At 47.7% G+C, this 14,568-nt stretch overlaps 10 non-coding genes across 10 annotated transcripts; all 10 read right to left on the bottom strand.

Moving 5' to 3' along the window:
• Positions 1-449: 449 nt before the first annotated feature.
• Positions 450-640, bottom strand: LOC142714191 (U2 spliceosomal RNA). The gene has a single exon (XR_012870384.1). It is a non-coding gene; the product is annotated as a U2 spliceosomal RNA (small nuclear RNA).
• Positions 641-1,944: 1,304 nt separating this feature from the next.
• Positions 1,945-2,135, bottom strand: LOC142714190 (U2 spliceosomal RNA). The gene has a single exon (XR_012870383.1). It is a non-coding gene; the product is annotated as a U2 spliceosomal RNA (small nuclear RNA).
• Positions 2,136-3,439: 1,304 nt separating this feature from the next.
• LOC142714226 (U2 spliceosomal RNA) lies at positions 3,440-3,629 on the bottom strand. Its single transcript, XR_012870416.1, has one exon. It is a non-coding gene; the product is annotated as a U2 spliceosomal RNA (small nuclear RNA).
• A 1,296-nt stretch (positions 3,630-4,925) lies between these two features.
• LOC142714189 (U2 spliceosomal RNA) lies at positions 4,926-5,116 on the bottom strand. Its single transcript, XR_012870382.1, has one exon. It is a non-coding gene; the product is annotated as a U2 spliceosomal RNA (small nuclear RNA).
• Positions 5,117-6,412: 1,296 nt separating this feature from the next.
• LOC142714278 (U2 spliceosomal RNA) lies at positions 6,413-6,603 on the bottom strand. Its single transcript, XR_012870462.1, has one exon. It is a non-coding gene; the product is annotated as a U2 spliceosomal RNA (small nuclear RNA).
• Positions 6,604-7,879: 1,276 nt separating this feature from the next.
• LOC142714277 (U2 spliceosomal RNA) lies at positions 7,880-8,070 on the bottom strand. The gene has a single exon (XR_012870461.1). It is a non-coding gene; the product is annotated as a U2 spliceosomal RNA (small nuclear RNA).
• A 1,312-nt stretch (positions 8,071-9,382) lies between these two features.
• On the bottom strand, positions 9,383-9,573 carry LOC142714276 (U2 spliceosomal RNA). Its single transcript, XR_012870460.1, has one exon. It is a non-coding gene; the product is annotated as a U2 spliceosomal RNA (small nuclear RNA).
• Positions 9,574-10,853: 1,280 nt separating this feature from the next.
• LOC142714275 (U2 spliceosomal RNA) lies at positions 10,854-11,044 on the bottom strand. Its single transcript, XR_012870459.1, has one exon. It is a non-coding gene; the product is annotated as a U2 spliceosomal RNA (small nuclear RNA).
• Positions 11,045-12,344: 1,300 nt separating this feature from the next.
• On the bottom strand, positions 12,345-12,535 carry LOC142714273 (U2 spliceosomal RNA). The gene has a single exon (XR_012870458.1). It is a non-coding gene; the product is annotated as a U2 spliceosomal RNA (small nuclear RNA).
• Positions 12,536-13,815: 1,280 nt separating this feature from the next.
• LOC142714271 (U2 spliceosomal RNA) lies at positions 13,816-14,006 on the bottom strand. Its single transcript, XR_012870456.1, has one exon. It is a non-coding gene; the product is annotated as a U2 spliceosomal RNA (small nuclear RNA).
• Between the last annotated feature and the right edge of the window lie 562 nt (positions 14,007-14,568).

Raw genomic sequence — 14,568 nt, 5'->3', positions numbered from 1 at the left:
ACAGGTAGGTCCATTGTGGCGGGCAGGCGAGCGGGCGGGCTGCTTTATTGGCTGTTTGCTGTTCCCCTACTCCACTCCACTATTTGACTGTTGTGCTGCATCAATCAATCAATCAATCAATCAATCAATCAATCAATCAATCAATCAATCAGTGGCTGGCTCAGGTGCAGCTCTTTAACTTACCTAAAAGGGAGGGCGGAGAGAAGACAAGGAAGGTGAATGAGGTGTTCCAATGTGAAATGCCGGAAACACAGAAACACAGACGACACACAACAAGAGGTGGCAATCTATTCATTAATTGCATTTAATCAATGAGCTCATTATCACTCATGCATTGTCCAACAGGTGTTGAAATAATGGGATTAAAAGGGGAGATCCCTTCAGAAAGACAGAAACAATAGCAAAGACAAAAAACACTTTTGGAATCTGCTTTTAGTCAACACATAAGGAAAGGGTGCACCGGTCCTGGAAATACTGCAATACCAGGTCAATGCGTGGAGTGGACAGAGCAAGCTCTATTTCCATCTCCCTGTTCTAAAAATCCATTTAATATATGGTCCCCAGATAGGGGACGTATCAGATATTAAACTGATAAGAACAGATACTACACTTGATCTTAGCCAAAAGGCCGAGAAGCGATAACCCGAACGGGCCGCGCGTTGCCCGAGCCTGCCCGATACTGCTGTTCAGCCCTTGCAGCGATTCAGCCTACTTCTAGGCAATTCCATGGGGCCCTGCAGGCTCACACACTCACAGCTACACGGGAGGTGAATAAAGGCCGGAGAGGAAGCCAGACAGGATTTGCTTCTTTTGCTTGCACCACAATGCAGTGCTGAAAGAGGAGGAATCTACATAAAAACGCCTTCCTGGCAACGCCCAAATGCCCTGCTGCCATGCAGATAAACACTGGCAGCGGCAGCAAGTGCATGCCCACAGCCACCCCTTGTTCCTTCACACCTTGTATCAGCTGTAATCCAGTCCAGTCCAGTGCTGCCTGCTGAGCAGCACTGACCAACACTGCCTGGGCCCAGGCTTTTATCTCTGAGGCCCCATTATGATGTCAGAAAGCTGGCTCTGGAATCCTGAGGGCTCCACTATGACACGTGCAAAGTTCCGTCTGAACTTTATATAAGACGGTGAGGCTCAGTCAGTCACTCAGTGTTGCCTGAGAGGGCAACACTGCAACAGCCGGCCGCCAGGCTGTCTTTTTTTTGCACAGCTAGTTGCCTCCAGGAGGCCACAAGAGGGAGACAAGGGACTAAAAAATGGAAAATAGGCATCCACCAACTTTACAGACAACTTCTCCTTGCTCCTACAACCTCCATCCTTGCACAGTTTGTTATTCTTCTAGGTAACATAGTAACAAATCCAAATTGCTGCTCTCTTTGTAGGCAAGCAAGGCTTTGTTGCAACTGCAATTCTTACTTCTTCTTGAAATGTAGGGACGACAGTACATTCCATCACATCCATCTAGTGTACACAGGTAGGTCCATTGTGGCGGGCAGGCGAGCGGGCGGGCTGCTTTATTGGCTGTTTGCTGTTCCCCTACTCCACTCCACTATTTGACTGTTGTGCTGCATCAATCAATCAATCAATCAATCAATCAATCAATCAATCAATCAATCAATCAATCAATCAATCAATCAGTGGCTGGCTCAGGTGCAGCTCTTTAACTTACCTAAAAGGGAGGGCGGAGAGAAGACAAGGAAGGTGAATGAGGTGTTCCAATGTGAAATGCCGGAAACACAGAAACACAGACGACACACAACAAGAGGTGGCAATCTATTCATTAATTGCATTTAATCAATGAGCTCATTATCACTCATGCATTGTCCAACAGGTGTTGAAATAATGGGATTAAAAGGGGAGATCCCTTCAGAAAGACAGAAACAATAGCAAAGACAAAAAACACTTTTGGAATCTGCTTTTAGTCAACACATAAGGAAAGGGTGCACCGGTCCTGGAAATACTGCAATACCAGGTCAATGCGTGGAGTGGACAGAGCAAGCTCTATTTCCATCTCCCTGTTCTAAAAATCCATTTAATATATGGTCCCCAGATAGGGGACGTATCAGATATTAAACTGATAAGAACAGATACTACACTTGATCTTAGCCAAAAGGCCGAGAAGCGATAACCCGAACGGGCCGCGCGTTGCCCGAGCCTGCCCGATACTGCTGTTCAGCCCTTGCAGCGATTCAGCCTACTTCTAGGCAATTCCATGGGGCCCTGCAGGCTCACACACTCACAGCTACACGGGAGGTGAATAAAGGCCGGAGAGGAAGCCAGACAGGATTTGCTTCTTTTGCTTGCACCACAATGCAGTGCTGAAAGAGGAGGAATCTACATAAAAACGCCTTCCTGGCAACGCCCAAATGCCCTGCTGCCATGCAGATAAACACTGGCAGCGGCAGCAAGTGCATGCCCACAGCCACCCCTTGTTCCTTCACACCTTGTATCAGCTGTAATCCAGTCCAGTCCAGTGCTGCCTGCTGAGCAGCACTGACCAACACTGCCTGGGCCCAGGCTTTTATCTCTGAGGCCCCATTATGATGTCAGAAAGCTGGCTCTGGAATCCTGAGGGCTCCACTATGACACGTGCAAAGTTCCGTCTGAACTTTATATAAGACGGTGAGGCTCAGTCAGTCACTCAGTGTTGCCTGAGAGGGCAACACTGCAACAGCCGGCCGCCAGGCTGTCTTTTTTTTGCACAGCTAGTTGCCTCCAGGAGGCCACAAGAGGGAGACAAGGGACTGCAAAATGGAAAATAGGCATCCACCAACTTTACAGACAACTTCTCCTTGCTCCTACAACCTCCATCCTTGCACAGTTTGTTATTCTTCTAGGTAACATAGTAACAAATCCAAATTGCTGCTCTCTTTGTAGGCAAGCAAGGCTTTGTTGCAACTGCAATTCTTACTTCTTCTTGAAATGTAGGGACGACAGTACATTCCATCACATCCATCTAGTGTACACAGGTAGGTCCATTGTGGCGGGCAGGCGAGCGGGCGGGCTGCTTTATTGGCTGTTTGCTGTTCCCCTACTCCACTCCACTATTTGACTGTTGTGCTGCATCAATCAATCAATCAATCAATCAATCAATCAATCAATCAATCAATCAATCAATCAATCAATCAATCAGTGGCTGGCTCAGGTGCAGCTCTTTAACTTACCTAAAAGGGAGGGCGGAGAGAAGACAAGGAAGGTGAATGAGGTGTTCCAATGTGAAATGCCGGAAACACAGAAACACAGACGACACACAACAAGAGGTGGCAATCTATTCATTAATTGCATTTAATCAATGAGCTCATTATCACTCATGCATTGTCCAACAGGTGTTGAAATAATGGGATTAAAAGGGGAGATCCCTTCAGAAAGACAGAAACAATAGCAAAGACAAAAAACACTTTTGGAATCTGCTTTTAGTCAACACATAAGGAAAGGGTGCACCGGTCCTGGAAATACTGCAATACCAGGTCAATGCGTGGAGTGGACAGAGCAAGCTCTATTTCCATCTCCCTGTTCTAAAAATCCATTTAATATATGGTCCCAGATAGGGGACGTATCAGATATTAAACTGATAAGAACAGATACTACACTTGATCTTAGCCAAAAGGCCGAGAAGCGATAACCCGAACGGGCCGCGCGTTGCCCGAGCCTGCCCGATACTGCTGTTCAGCCCTTGCAGCGATTCAGCCTACTTCTAGGCAATTCCATGGGGCCCTGCAGGCTCACACACTCACAGCTACACGGGAGGTGAATAAAGGCCGGAGAGGAAGCCAGACAGGATTTGCTTCTTTTGCTTGCACCACAATGCAGTGCTGAAAGAGGAGGAATCTACATAAAAACGCCTTCCTGGCAACGCCCAAATGCCCTGCTGCCATGCAGATAAACACTGGCAGCGGCAGCAAGTGCATGCCCACAGCCACCCCTTGTTCCTTCACACCTTGTATCAGCTGTAATCCAGTCCAGTCCAGTGCTGCCTGCTGAGCAGCACTGACCAACACTGCCTGGGCCCAGGCTTTTATCTCTGAGGCCCCATTATGATGTCAGAAAGCTGGCTCTGGAATCCTGAGGGCTCCACTATGACACGTGCAAAGTTCCGTCTGAACTTTATATAAGACGGTGAGGCTCAGTCAGTCACTCAGTGTTGCCTGAGAGGGCAACACTGCAACAGCCGGCCGCCAGGCTGTCTTTTTTTTGCACAGCTAGTTGCCTCCAGGAGGCCACAAGAGGGAGACAAGGGACTAAAAAATGGAAAATAGGCATCCACCAACTTTACAGACAACTTCTCCTTGCTCCTACAACCTCCATCCTTGCACAGTTTGTTATTCTTCTAGGTAACATAGTAACAAATCCAAATTGCTGCTCTCTTTGTAGGCAAGCAAGGCTTTGTTGCAACTGCAATTCTTACTTCTTCTTGAAATGTAGGGACGACAGTACATTCCATCACATCCATCTAGTGTACACAGGTAGGTCCATTGTGGCGGGCAGGCGAGCGGGCGGGCTGCTTTATTGGCTGTTTGCTGTTCCCCTACTCCACTCCACTATTTGACTGTTGTGCTGCATCAATCAATCAATCAATCAATCAATCAATCAATCAATCAATCAATCAATCAATCAATCAGTGGCTGGCTCAGGTGCAGCTCTTTAACTTACCTAAAAGGGAGGGCGGAGAGAAGACAAGGAAGGTGAATGAGGTGTTCCAATGTGAAATGCCGGAAACACAGAAACACAGACGACACACAACAAGAGGTGGCAATCTATTCATTAATTGCATTTAATCAATGAGCTCATTATCACTCATGCATTGTCCAACAGGTGTTGAAATAATGGGATTAAAAGGGGAGATCCCTTCAGAAAGACAGAAACAATAGCAAAGACAAAAAACACTTTTGGAATCTGCTTTTAGTCAACATATAAGGAAAGGGTGCACCGGTCCTGGAAATACTGCAATACCAGGTCAATGCGTGGAGTGGACAGAGCAAGCTCTATTTCCATCTCCCTGTTCTAAAAATCCATTTAATATATGGTCCCCAGATAGGGGACGTATCAGATATTAAACTGATAAGAACAGATACTACACTTGATCTTAGCCAAAAGGCCGAGAAGCGATAACCCGAACGGGCCGCGCGTTGCCCGAGCCTGCCCGATACTGCTGTTCAGCCCTTGCAGCGATTCAGCCTACTTCTAGGCAATTCCATGGGGCCCTGCAGGCTCACACACTCACAGCTACACGGGAGGTGAATAAAGGCCGGAGAGGAAGCCAGACAGGATTTGCTTCTTTTGCTTGCACCACAATGCAGTGCTGAAAGAGGAGGAATCTACATAAAAACGCCTTCCTGGCAACGCCCAAATGCCCTGCTGCCATGCAGATAAACACTGGCAGCGGCAGCAAGTGCATGCCCACAGCCACCCCTTGTTCCTTCACACCTTGTATCAGCTGTAATCCAGTCCAGTCCAGTGCTGCCTGCTGAGCAGCACTGACCAACACTGCCTGGGCCCAGGCTTTTATCTCTGAGGCCCCATTATGATGTCAGAAAGCTGGCTCTGGAATCCTGAGGGCTCCACTATGACACGTGCAAAGTTCCGTCTGAACTTTATATAAGACGGTGAGGCTCAGTCAGTCACTCAGTGTTGCCTGAGAGGGCAACACTGCAACAGCCGGCCGCCAGGCTGTCTTTTTTTTGCACAGCTAGTTGCCTCCAGGAGGCCACAAGAGGGAGACAAGGGACTAAAAAATGGAAAATAGGCATCCACCAACTTTACAGACAACTTCTCCTTGCTCCTACAACCTCCATCCTTGCACAGTTTGTTATTCTTCTAGGTAACATAGTAACAAATCCAAATTGCTGCTCTCTTTGTAGGCAAGCAAGGCTTTGTTGCAACTGCAATTCTTACTTCTTCTTGAAATGTAGGGACGACAGTACATTCCATCACATCCATCTAGTGTACACAGGTAGGTCCATTGTGGCGGGCAGGCGAGCGGGCGGGCTGCTTTATTGGCTGTTTGCTGTTCCCCTACTCCACTCCACTATTTGACTGTTGTGCTGCATCAATCAATCAATCAATCAATCAATCAATCAATCAATCAATCAATCAATCAATCAATCAGTGGCTGGCTCAGGTGCAGCTCTTTAACTTACCTAAAAGGGAGGGCGGAGAGAAGACAAGGAAGGTGAATGAGGTGTTCCAATGTGAAATGCCGGAAACACAGAAACACAGACGACACACAACAAGAGGTGGCAATCTATTCATTAATTGCATTTAATCAATGAGCTCATTATCACTCATGCATTGTCCAACAGGTGTTGAAATAATGGGATTAAAAGGGGAGATCCCTTCAGAAAGACAGAAACAATAGCAAAGACAAAAAACACTTTTGGAATCTGCTTTTAGTCAACATATAAGGAAAGGGTGCACCGGTCCTGGAAATACTGCAATACCAGGTCAATGCGTGGAGTGGACAGAGCAAGCTCTATTTCCATCTCCCTGTTCTAAAAATCCATTTAATATATGGTCCCCAGATAGGGGACGTATCAGATATTAAACTGATAAGAACAGATACTACACTTGATCTTAGCCAAAAGGCCGAGAAGCGATAACCCGAACGGGCCGCGCGTTGCCCGAGCCTGCCCGATACTGCTGTTCAGCCCTTGCAGCGATTCAGCCTACTTCTAGGCAATTCCATGGGGCCCTGCAGGCTCACACACTCACAGCTACACGGGAGGTGAATAAAGGCCGGAGAGGAAGCCAGACAGGATTTGCTTCTTTTGCTTGCACCACAATGCAGTGCTGAAAGAGGAGGAATCTACATAAAAACGCCTTCCTGGCAACGCCCAAATGCCCTGCTGCCATGCAGATAAACACTGGCAGCGGCAGCAAGTGCATGCCCACAGCCACCCCTTGTTCCTTCACACCTTGTATCAGCTGTAATCCAGTCCAGTCCAGTGCTGCCTGCTGAGCAGCACTGACCAACACTGCCTGGGCCCAGGCTTTTATCTCTGAGGCCCCATTATGATGTCAGAAAGCTGGCTCTGGAATCCTGAGGGCTCCACTATGACACGTGCAAAGTTCCGTCTGAACTTTATATAAGACGGTGAGGCTCAGTCAGTCACTCAGTGTTGCCTGAGAGGGCAACACTGCAACAGCCGGCCGCCAGGCTGTCTTTTTTTTGCACAGCTAGTTGCCTCCAGGAGGCCACAAGAGGGAGACAAGGGACTGCAAAATGGAAAATAGGCATCCACCAACTTTACAGACAACTTCTCCTTGCTCCTACAACCTCCATCCTTGCACAGTTTGTTATTCTTCTAGGTAACATAGTAACAAATCCAAATTGCTGCTCTCTTTGTAGGCAAGCAAGGCTTTGTTGCAACTGCAATTCTTACTTCTTCTTGAAATGTAGGGACGACAGTACATTCCATCACATCCATCTAGTGTACACAGGTAGGTCCATTGTGGCGGGCAGGCGAGCGGGCGGGCTGCTTTATTGGCTGTTTGCTGTTCCCCTACTCCACTCCACTATTTGACTGTTGTGCTGCATCAATCAATCAATCAATCAATCAATCAATCAATCAATCAATCAATCAGTGGCTGGCTCAGGTGCAGCTCTTTAACTTACCTAAAAGGGAGGGCGGAGAGAAGACAAGGAAGGTGAATGAGGTGTTCCAATGTGAAATGACAGAAACACAGACGACACACAACAAGAGGTGGCAATCTATTCATTAATTGCATTTAATCAATGAGCTCATTATCACTCATGCATTGTCCAACAGGTGTTGAAATAATGGGATTAAAAGGGGAGATCCCTTCAGAAAGACAGAAACAATAGCAAAGACAAAAAACACTTTTGGAATCTGCTTTTAGTCAACACATAAGGAAAGGGTGCACCGGTCCTGGAAATACTGCAATACCAGGTCAATGCGTGGAGTGGACAGAGCAAGCTCTATTTCCATCTCCCTGTTCTAAAAATCCATTTAATATATGGTCCCCAGATAGGGGACGTATCAGATATTAAACTGATAAGAACAGATACTACACTTGATCTTAGCCAAAAGGCCGAGAAGCGATAACCCGAACGGGCCGCGCGTTGCCCGAGCCTGCCCGATACTGCTGTTCAGCCCTTGCAGCGATTCAGCCTACTTCTAGGCAATTCCATGGGGCCCTGCAGGCTCACACACTCACAGCTACACGGGAGGTGAATAAAGGCCGGAGAGGAAGCCAGACAGGATTTGCTTCTTTTGCTTGCACCACAATGCAGTGCTGAAAGAGGAGGAATCTACATAAAAACGCCTTCCTGGCAACGCCCAAATGCCCTGCTGCCATGCAGATAAACACTGGCAGCGGCAGCAAGTGCATGCCCACAGCCACCCCTTGTTCCTTCACACCTTGTATCAGCTGTAATCCAGTCCAGTCCAGTGCTGCCTGCTGAGCAGCACTGACCAACACTGCCTGGGCCCAGGCTTTTATCTCTGAGGCCCCATTATGATGTCAGAAAGCTGGCTCTGGAATCCTGAGGGCTCCACTATGACACGTGCAAAGTTCCGTCTGAACTTTATATAAGACGGTGAGGCTCAGTCAGTCACTCAGTGTTGCCTGAGAGGGCAACACTGCAACAGCCGGCCGCCAGGCTGTCTTTTTTTTGCACAGCTAGTTGCCTCCAGGAGGCCACAAGAGGGAGACAAGGGACTGCAAAATGGAAAATAGGCATCCACCAACTTTACAGACAACTTCTCCTTGCTCCTACAACCTCCATCCTTGCACAGTTTGTTATTCTTCTAGGTAACATAGTAACAAATCCAAATTGCTGCTCTCTTTGTAGGCAAGCAAGGCTTTGTTGCAACTGCAATTCTTACTTCTTCTTGAAATGTAGGGACGACAGTACATTCCATCACATCCATCTAGTGTACACAGGTAGGTCCATTGTGGCGGGCAGGCGAGCGGGCGGGCTGCTTTATTGGCTGTTTGCTGTTCCCCTACTCCACTCCACTATTTGACTGTTGTGCTGCATCAATCAATCAATCAATCAATCAATCAATCAATCAATCAATCAATCAATCAATCAATCAATCAATCAATCAATCAGTGGCTGGCTCAGGTGCAGCTCTTTAACTTACCTAAAAGGGAGGGTGGAGAGAAGACAAGGAAGGTGAATGAGGTGTTCCAATGTGAAATGCCGGAAACACAGAAACACAGACGACACACAACAAGAGGTGGCAATCTATTCATTAATTGCATTTAATCAATGAGCTCATTATCACTCATGCATTGTCCAACAGGTGTTGAAATAATGGGATTAAAAGGGGAGATCCCTTCAGAAAGACAGAAACAATAGCAAAGACAAAAAACACTTTTGGAATCTGCTTTTAGTCAACACATAAGGAAAGGGTGCACCGGTCCTGGAAATACTGCAATACCAGGTCAATGCGTGGAGTGGACAGAGCAAGCTCTATTTCCATCTCCCTGTTCTAAAAATCCATTTAATATATGGTCCCCAGATAGGGGACGTATCAGATATTAAACTGATAAGAACAGATACTACACTTGATCTTAGCCAAAAGGCCGAGAAGCGATAACCCGAACGGGCCGCGCGTTGCCCGAGCCTGCCCGATACTGCTGTTCAGCCCTTGCAGCGATTCAGCCTACTTCTAGGCAATTCCATGGGGCCCTGCAGGCTCACACACTCACAGCTACACGGGAGGTGAATAAAGGCCGGAGAGGAAGCCAGACAGGATTTGCTTCTTTTGCTTGCACCACAATGCAGTGCGGAAAGAGGAGGAATCTACATAAAAACGCCTTCCTGGCAACGCCCAAATGCCCTGCTGCCATGCAGATAAACACTGGCAGCGGCAGCAAGTGCATGCCCACAGCCACCCCTTGTTCCTTCACACCTTGTATCAGCTGTAATCCAGTCCAGTCCAGTGCTGCCTGCTGAGCAGCACTGACCAACACTGCCTGGGCCCAGGCTTTTATCTCTGAGGCCCCATTATGATGTCAGAAAGCTGGCTCTGGAATCCTGAGGGCTCCACTATGACACGTGCAAAGTTCCGTCTGAACTTTATATAAGACGGTGAGGCTCAGTCAGTCACTCAGTGTTGCCTGAGAGGGCAACACTGCAACAGCCGGCCGCCAGGCTGTCTTTTTTTTGCACAGCTATTTGCCTCCAGGAGGCCACAAGAGGGAGACAAGGGACTGCAAAATGGAAAATAGGCATCCACCAACTTTACAGACAACTTCTCCTTGCTCCTACAACCTCCATCCTTGCACAGTTTGTTATTCTTCTAGGTAACATAGTAACAAATCCAAATTGCTGCTCTCTTTGTAGGCAAGCAAGGCTTTGTTGCAACTGCAATTCTTACTTCTTCTTGAAATGTAGGGACGACAGTACATTCCATCACATCCATCTAGTGTACACAGGTAGGTCCATTGTGGCGGGCAGGCGAGCGGGCGGGCTGCTTTATTGGCTGTTTGCTGTTCCCCTACTCCACTCCACTATTTGACTGTTGTGCTGCATCAATCAATCAATCAATCAATCAATCAATCAATCAATCAATCAGTGGCTGGCTCAGGTGCAGCTCTTTAACTTACCTAAAAGGGAGGGCGGAGAGAAGACAAGGAAGGTGAATGAGGTGTTCCAATGTGAAATGCCGGAAACACAGAAACACAGACGACACACAACAAGAGGTGGCAATCTATTCATTAATTGCATTTAATCAATGAGCTCATTATCACTCATGCATTGTCCAACAGGTGTTGAAATAATGGGATTAAAAGGGGAGATCCCTTCAGAAAGACAGAAACAATAGCAAAGACAAAAAACACTTTTGGAATCTGCTTTTAGTCAACACATAAGGAAAGGGTGCACCGGTCCTGGAAATACTGCAATACCAGGTCAATGCGTGGAGTGGACAGAGCAAGCTCTATTTCCATCTCCCTGTTCTAAAAATCCATTTAATATATGGTCCCCAGATAGGGGACGTATCAGATATTAAACTGATAAGAACAGATACTACACTTGATCTTAGCCAAAAGGCCGAGAAGCGATAACCCGAACGGGCCGCGCGTTGCCCGAGCCTGCCCGATACTGCTGTTCAGCCCTTGCAGCGATTCAGCCTACTTCTAGGCAATTCCATGGGGCCCTGCAGGCTCACACACTCACAGCTACACGGGAGGTGAATAAAGGCCGGAGAGGAAGCCAGACAGGATTTGCTTCTTTTGCTTGCACCACAATGCAGTGCTGAAAGAGGAGGAATCTACATAAAAACGCCTTCCTGGCAACGCCCAAATGCCCTGCTGCCATGCAGATAAACACTGGCAGCGGCAGCAAGTGCATGCCCACAGCCACCCCTTGTTCCTTCACACCTTGTATCAGCTGTAATCCAGTCCAGTCCAGTGCTGCCTGCTGAGCAGCACTGACCAACACTGCCTGGGCCCAGGCTTTTATCTCTGAGGCCCCATTATGATGTCAGAAAGCTGGCTCTGGAATCCTGAGGGCTCCACTATGACACGTGCAAAGTTCCGTCTGAACTTTATATAAGACGGTGAGGCTCAGTCAGTCACTCAGTGTTGCCTGAGAGGGCAACACTGCAACAGCCGGCCGCCAGGCTGTCTTTTTTTTGCACAGCTAGTTGCCTCCAGGAGGCCACAAGAGGGAGACAAGGGACTGCAAAATGGAAAATAGGCATCCACCAACTTTACAGACAACTTCTCCTTGCTCCTACAACCTCCATCCTTGCACAGTTTGTTATTCTTCTAGGTAACATAGTAACAAATCCAAATTGCTGCTCTCTTTGTAGGCAAGCAAGGCTTTGTTGCAACTGCAATTCTTACTTCTTCTTGAAATGTAGGGACGACAGTACATTCCATCACATCCATCTAGTGTACACAGGTAGGTCCATTGTGGCGGGCAGGCGAGCGGGCGGGCTGCTTTATTGGCTGTTTGCTGTTCCCCTACTCCACTCCACTATTTGACTGTTGTGCTGCATCAATCAATCAATCAATCAATCAATCAATCAATCAATCAATCAATCAATCAATCAATCAATCAGTGGCTGGCTCAGGTGCAGCTCTTTAACTTACCTAAAAGGGAGGGTGGAGAGAAGACAAGGAAGGTGAATGAGGTGTTCCAATGTGAAATGCCGGAAACACAGAAACACAGACGACACACAACAAGAGGTGGCAATCTATTCATTAATTGCATTTAATCAATGAGCTCATTATCACTCATGCATTGTCCAACAGGTGTTGAAATAATGGGATTAAAAGGGGAGATCCCTTCAGAAAGACAGAAACAATAGCAAAGACAAAAAACACTTTTGGAATCTGCTTTTAGTCAACACATAAGGAAAGGGTGCACCGGTCCTGGAAATACTGCAATACCAGGTCAATGCGTGGAGTGGACAGAGCAAGCTCTATTTCCATCTCCCTGTTCTAAAAATCCATTTAATATATGGTCCCCAGATAGGGGACGTATCAGATATTAAACTGATAAGAACAGATACTACACTTGATCTTAGCCAAAAGGCCGAGAAGCGATAACCCGAACGGGCCGCGCGTTGCCCGAGCCTGCCCGATACTGCTGTTCAGCCCTTGCAGCGATTCAGCCTACTTCTAGGCAATTCCATGGGGCCCTGCAGGCTCACACACTCACAGCTACACGGGAGGTGAATAAAGGCCGGAGAGGAAGCCAGACAGGATTTGCTTCTTTTGCTTGCACCACAATGCAGTGCTGAAAGAGGAGGAATCTACATAAAAACGCCTTCCTGGCAACGCCCAAATGCCCTGCTGCCATGCAGATAAACACTGGCAGCGGCAGCAAGTGCATGCCCACAGCCACCCCTTGTTCCTTCACACCTTGTATCAGCTGTAATCCAGTCCAGTCCAGTGCTGCCTGCTGAGCAGCACTGACCAACACTGCCTGGGCCCAGGCTTTTATCTCTGAGGCCCCATTATGATGTCAGAAAGCTGGCTCTGGAATCCTGAGGGCTCCACTATGACACGTGCAAAGTTCCGTCTGAACTTTATATAAGACGGTGAGGCTCAGTCAGTCACTCAGTGTTGCCTGAGAGGGCAACACTGCAACAGCCGGCCGCCAGGCTGTCTTTTTTTTGCACAGCTATTTGCCTCCAGGAGGCCACAAGAGGGAGACAAGGGGCTGCAAAATGGAAAATAGGCATCCACCAACTTTACAGACAACTTCTCCTTGCTCCTACAACCTCCATCCTTGCACAGTTTGTTATTCTTCTAGGTAACATAGTAACAAATCCAAATTGCTGCTCTCTTTGTAGGCAAGCAAGGCTTTGTTGCAACTGCAATTCTTACTTCTTCTTGAAATGTAGGGACGACAGTACATTCCATCACATCCATCTAGTGTACACAGGTAGGTCCATTGTGGCGGGCAGGCGAGCGGGCGGGCTGCTTTATTGGCTGTTTGCTGTTCCCCTACTCCACTCCACTATTTGACTGTTGTGCTGCATCAATCAATCAATCAATCAATCAATCAATCAATCAATCAATCAGTGGCTGGCTCAGGTGCAGCTCTTTAACTTACCTAAAAGGGAGGGCGGAGAGAAGACAAGGAAGGTGAATGAGGTGTTCCAATGTGAAATGCCGGAAACACAGAAACACAGACGACACACAACAAGAGGTGGCAATCTATTCATTAATTGCATTTAATCAATGAGCTCATTATCACTCATGCATTGTCCAACAGGTGTTGAAATAATGGGATTAAAAGGGGAGATCCCTTCAGAAAGACAGAAACAATAGCAAAGACAAAAAACACTTTTGGAATCTGCTTTTAGTCAACACATAAGGAAAGGGTGCACCGGTCCTGGAAATACTGCAATACCAGGTCAATGCGTGGAGTGGACAGAGCAAGCTCTATTTCCATCTCCCTGTTCTAAAAATCCATTTAATATATGGTCCCCAGATAGGGGACGTATCAGATATTAAACTGATAAGAACAGATACTACACTTGATCTTAGCCAAAAGGCCGAGAAGCGATAACCCGAACGGGCCGCGCGTTGCCCGAGCCTGCCCGATACTGCTGTTCAGCCCTTGCAGCGATTCAGCCTACTTCTAGGCAATTCCATGGGGCCCTGCAGGCTCACACACTCACAGCTACACGGGAGGTGAATAAAGGCCGGAGAGGAAGCCAGACAGGATTTGCTTCTTTTGCTTGCACCACAATGCAGTGCTGAAAGAGGAGGAATCTACATAAAAACGCCTTCCTGGCAACGCCCAAATGCCCTGCTGCCATGCAGATAAACACTGGCAGCGGCAGCAAGTGCATGCCCACAGCCACCCCTTGTTCCTTCACACCTTGTATCAGCTGTAATCCAGTCCAGTCCAGTGCTGCCTGCTGAGCAGCACTGACCAACACTGCCTGGGCCCAGGCTTTTATCTCTGAGGCCCCATTATGATGTCAGAAAGCTGGCTCTGGAATCCTGAGGGCTCCACTATGACACGTGCAAAGTTCCGTCTGAACTTTATATAAGACGGTGAGGCTCAGTCAGTCACTCAGTGTTGCCTGAGAGGGCAACACTGCAACAGCCGGCCGCCAGGCT

Source organism: Rhinoderma darwinii, unplaced genomic scaffold, assembly GCF_050947455.1.
Source record: "Rhinoderma darwinii isolate aRhiDar2 unplaced genomic scaffold, aRhiDar2.hap1 Scaffold_4416, whole genome shotgun sequence".
Lineage (NCBI taxonomy): Eukaryota > Metazoa > Chordata > Amphibia > Anura > Rhinodermatidae > Rhinoderma > Rhinoderma darwinii.
The sequence above is the reverse complement of the archived record's forward strand: the minus strand, read 5'-3'. Positions and strand labels throughout refer to the sequence as shown.